This window comes from Pinus tabuliformis, chromosome 2_1, assembly GCF_031772625.1.
Source record: "Pinus tabuliformis cultivar Carrire ecotype Pingquan chromosome 2_1, CPIR1, whole genome shotgun sequence".
NCBI lineage: Eukaryota > Viridiplantae > Streptophyta > Pinopsida > Pinales > Pinaceae > Pinus > Pinus tabuliformis.
In genome coordinates, this window is record NC_142299.1 from 220540408 (window position 1) to 220545901 (window position 5494).

Consider the following 5494-nt stretch of genomic DNA (forward strand, 5'->3'; position numbering starts at 1 on the left):
CATGCATTAAATATTCACTATTTACATCAAGGAAGCTTCTAGAAGGGTTAAGAGAGATTAAATCTATCAATGTGCCATGAAAATTATCCATACATCCATCATTTACAGGTACAAATGATCAACCAAGGTAAAAACAGAGTTTGCAGGCCTGAAAAGTCAAAACTGGCAATTTTAGCTCGAGTGGTTGCGCCCCCTGCTCGAGTGGTCGTGCCCCTTTGCAGCACTTTTTGAATAGGTTCCAGTTGTCCAAATCAAGTGCAAGATGGCTCATTGGAAAGCTTTGTGTGTCTACTTTCCATCCCAAGTGGAATTTCTGGATTTGGAGTTGATCTGACCCCTCAAAAGTCAATTCTCCCAAGGTCACTTTCTGCAACTCAAAAAGTGGGCAGAAAGTCAAAATTTTGATGTATTTTGAGCTTTTGGAGGCCCAAATCTCAAAATCAAGTTGACCCGAAGTATAGGTAATTCTATTTTTTGCATGCCCTTTCCAAAAATGTCAACTTTTTGTGATTCTGAGCAGTCCTCCCGAGTGGTCGCGCGGGGGGTGAGACCACTCCACAGGCAAAAACCTGTAAATTTCCAAAAAATTTCCAAAATGCTCCAAAACTCTCAAATTTTTTTGATTTTGCTGCTGGATGAAGGCTAATGAGTACCATCGTGAGTGAGGGATGCCTCAGCCAAGATATGGAGTGGGTTTGTCCTTTTCTTCTTCTTCTGGGCCTCTGACAGCTTCCTTCGGAGAATTTTCATTTTAGCCTTGCAAACATGCAATCTTGCCCAATAGTGTGTTTTCATGTTGCGTAGCAGCTCTTTGTCATGATTTTCCTTCTCCAACAATCTCTCCAAGCGAAGATTTTCTTGGATGAGCAATGACTCCCTATCAGCGGGCAATGGGTCCCCAGGCCTCCTACGGTTCAAGCCTCTGTTACCGCGGATTCTCCATAATTCATCCAGCTCTTTCTCCGTCTCTAGCTGTTTGTTCCGCTGCTCTAAATAAGTGATAGTCCACTGAGCCATCTCAAGCTTCCGCTGCAACACAAGGTTCTCCTCCTCTCTCTGCCTAATGAGCTCATAGAAATCTGAAGAGGAAGGAGAATGAGCATCAAGATCAATGAAATCAGGATGTGCCTCGCCAACTGCCTCATCCTCAACCATGGGTTGCTTGCCCTCTCGTACTGCCTCTGCTGCTGAAGGATGAGAGGCCCCTTCCACCTGGTGTGGAGATAACACTCGCTGATCTGAAGAGGATGATGAGACCCCTTCCACCTGCTGTGGAGAAAGTACTCGTCGAGCTGCTGCAAATAAGGTCCTATGACCTCTCTGATAAGTGACCCGAGGAGAAGAAGCCATATGTCTCGGAATACTAGCCTCGGGCTGATGTGATGGCCCTCCCTCCTCGTGAACTGCCTCTGGCTCTGGCTGTGGCTGTGTGAAGAACTCACGGGAGATAAAATCTGCCCAAGGAATGCCCTGCTGGCTCAGCTGATGGGAAACAACCAGCTGGATGAGACCATGATGACACAAGCTCCTGAGCTGCTGAGCTGGGGTCTGCTTCTGGAATATAGAAACCATCCTCTGAATGTCATGAAAAAGGTAAATCGGGATGTTCATCATCCTCACCCTAGTAAAGTGCATCAGCATGCGAATGTGGCAAGCAAATACTCGTGAGAACCTCCCCTCGCATGTGAAATAGTGCATAATAAGGCTCATGATAGATGCATATTCCTCTCGGAGGAACCTGATAGGAAAGTTCCCTGACAAGTTGTGTATGTATGTTGGCCTGACATATGGCTCAAAGTAAACAAAATCCAGCCACTTGCGCTTTGGCCACACCTCACCCACATTTGGTATCCCGGTAGCCTGTGAAATAGCCTCTGGAGAAAACACAAAATCCACCCCTGCAAGGGTGACCTGCCCGTCATGAAGGTGTAGAACAAATAACCGGGCCAGCTCCCTATGATGCTGAATCTGTGCAAGCCTCTCGCAAAACTGATAGCATGACATGTACTGAAAGCAAGTCACTGCCAATGGGCAAGCCTGCAACTCTGCCAAGGATGTGGGCTCTTCTCTCTTGTGATGACCACCCTTGCCACCCTTACGAGGCCTCCGCTGTGTCTCAACCTCCGTGGATGAAGATTGGTCATCACCTTGCTCATTAGTCTCAGTGGTTGACATGATGTTATTGAGCAAGGTGGAACAAATAAGCCAAGATGACTGCTGCCTTGCCTGCAAAAATGCTGAGAAGTATGCTGTTTTCAAGGGGAAAAATCATGAGGGAAATGTTAGGGGAGGGAATTTACATAAGGAAAGGGAAAATATATATAAACAACAGGGAATTTTGAAGGAAATAATCACATAATGTCAAATATGTCATTCCATCTCTCATCATTTGCAAATAAATACTTTATTAGGGAAAATAGGTGTTATGATCGCCAAGGGAAAGGACAATATAAATTTTCATCATGGAGAGAATGAGGGCATGAGCATAGGGGAATAGGGTAGCATCAATTATGAACAATTAACAGGCTGCTCCTTTTTATTTTGTATTTGAATGTCTTTCATGAGCATACTCTGTTTTTCAACATTTGATGCTAATGGGAAACAGGGATTTTTACTTATTTGATCATAGAGGAAGGGAAGGGTTTTTATGACAGTTTTGAAAGGGAAATGGGATACTTTGTATCAAGGGAATTAGGGAGATGTATCATGCCCTTGTGCAAACCCTAGCACAACAAACTGTTCATTTTGACCACTAGTACATTGATAAACTTTGTCATGGACACTCCCACAGCTATCTAACCTCTGATATTTATACAGCAACATATCTGTTTTGCTCATGTCTTTTACTAGGCTATGCATAATTACATTACTCTGTTTTTTATGATATTCATGTGCATGCCTCTTGCCATCATATTCTTTCTTTTCACAATGTTTCTTTTCATTTTTTGCTGTGTTTTTTACATATATATTTGCTGTGTGACATAGTACTAGGGTTTGGGTAGAAGGCATGGGAGAATGGGTTTTAGGGAGGGATTAGGGTTTCATGAAATTGGGATAGGGTTTAGCATTAAGTTGCAAATGTGATTGAATAAATTAACACTCTGACATTTGTGCATAATGATGGGAAAACATGGAGGGAAATAACAAAGGGATAATAAACCTTGAAGAACAAACAATAACCCAGCATAATGCTTGCAAAGGAAAAAAATCATTTAACCTATTTCTTCATTAATTTCTCATGATAAAAATGACCATAATCATCCATTGAATCCATGGCACAATCATTAACAATGCAAGGGAGGCCTACCTCAGAGAATTCACGAGCAATCACAATTTTTTTTGAAGTTTTGATACGTTCTGCAGCAAGCTGGCCGAGTGGTCGCGCACCAGCCTCGAGTGGTCGTGCCCCCCTCGAGTGGTCGCGCCCGACCAAATTAACACAGGGAAATGTTGCTGGAGTGGTCGCGCACCTCCCAGGTGGTCGCGCACCCTGGTGGAGTGGTCGCGCACCCTCAGAAAGCCTGAAAACTGCTAAAACTTACCAAATTCGCCCTCTTGCCTCTCTCCTTGTGTTTTCTTGCCTTCAAATGCATAATGAGGCTCTTCAAAGAGGGAATTTGCCTTTATATGCTCACATTTGAAAAAATTAACTTGAAAAACCCACTTTATAATGTTTTCACTTTTGCATTCTCTTTAACACTGTTTTTGAGTTGATTTTGTCCTGAAATTAGCTTTTTGAGGCGTTTGACTCCGTTCTTTTTGCAGGTTGACCATCTGATGGACTGTGGCGAATGAACTAGGGTTGTTGCCGGCACTTTTGAAAACTTTTGAAAATTTCTTTATTTTTACAAATTTCTCATGACCTTGGACTTAAAAACAGGGTTTTTAAATCCAAGGCATTAAATGACCTGTAGCTGATGAAAATAACAATGAAACATATGTACATACCTCCTTCTAGCTTGCTGGGCACTCACTGAACTTGAACTCATGACCTTGCAGTGATTTTGACTCAAAACCCTAGACCTAAGACCTGGGACCTCAAGACAAAAATAAAAACAAACATGACTCAATTTCATTGTGGTATGATCTGATCCAGCAAAGCCAAGAAGGGAACAAAGACCAGCCCTCCATTCAGTTTTATGGCATGCCTAGCGGGATGCAAAACTGACACTAATGAGACACCTACCTATGCATATGCAAAGAGCTATTGATCACCGATGGAGGGCTCAAGACCGACACTAACACGACCCACTATTGGGACTCCTACACCAAACAACCTGAGGTCTAATTGGGACTTCTTACTAGGGAGATCCCTTAACATGTTGGCGGGTCTAGCACCGTCAACATTTTGGTGCTAGAAGGAGGTCCAGATGACAAATTGTGTCCTCTCATCCTATTTTAAAGCTTTGCATATCTATCATGGAGTTTTGCACTCTCCTCCCTCCATTATGTTTTTTGCACACTGAATCTGTTACCATCATGAGGGAGTCATTTGATCTCTTGTCCACATACACGTATGATGGTGAAGGCAAAGTGGCCTGGCCTGAGTTCTTACATGACTTCCTTGCCTTGCTCATGAGGATGATGGATGTTCTGACGAACAAGCTAGTCAGTTGCTTACATACACACTTCACAAATCTCCACATTGGTGGCTCTGCAGCCTACCGGCTGATAGTGTGCACTCACTTCAGCACTTTTATGATCTCATTGAAGATAATTTCTATCATTTTGATCCAAAATATCTTGACCAAAAAAATGTTACAACAATTAAGGGCTCCGCATGAATCGCCTATGCATTTTTGGCAGTCCTTTTGTGATCTACAGTTTCAATATCCAAAGAGCCAGATGCAATTTCCTTATCTTTGGGATAGATTTGAGTACTATCTTAACAAGTCAAACCATCCCAAGAATAATTTCAAACTCAAAACCCGCTCAACATACTTCAATGATGGAGTTGTACAATCACAGACGGATACGGTCACTGTCAAAAGTGACTGTCCATTGTCCCCTTGTCAAACAGATCCACCATCGCAGAGTGATGTGGGAGAGCATGAACACACATTTGTTGAACTGTCACGACCTCCTGACATCACTCCTTCCGATTTTCACGCAGACTTGGTTGTGAGTCCCATACCTCGTCACATGTATTTTGTACCTCAACCTCTGTCTTTGTATTTCGATCATCCTCCGGATGACACTATCTTGTGTTCTTCCATTCCAGACTCTACAGTTGTTTTGAACGAGGATTGATCTATCGATGGAGTTGGTGTTGCATGACCAACATGCGTTGGCATTCATGAAGAGCATGAAGGGGATCTTGAACATCCATCAGCAGCAGGGGACCATCCCTATCTGTCCGTACCTCCTCCGTGTTTTCCTGACATCCTTGATGATCCTACCATCCTTGATTTTTCATGTGCATCTCCATCCATAGATGCACCCATTGTTGATCATTCATAGGACACATCGGATATCAGTCCATCACATGACAATA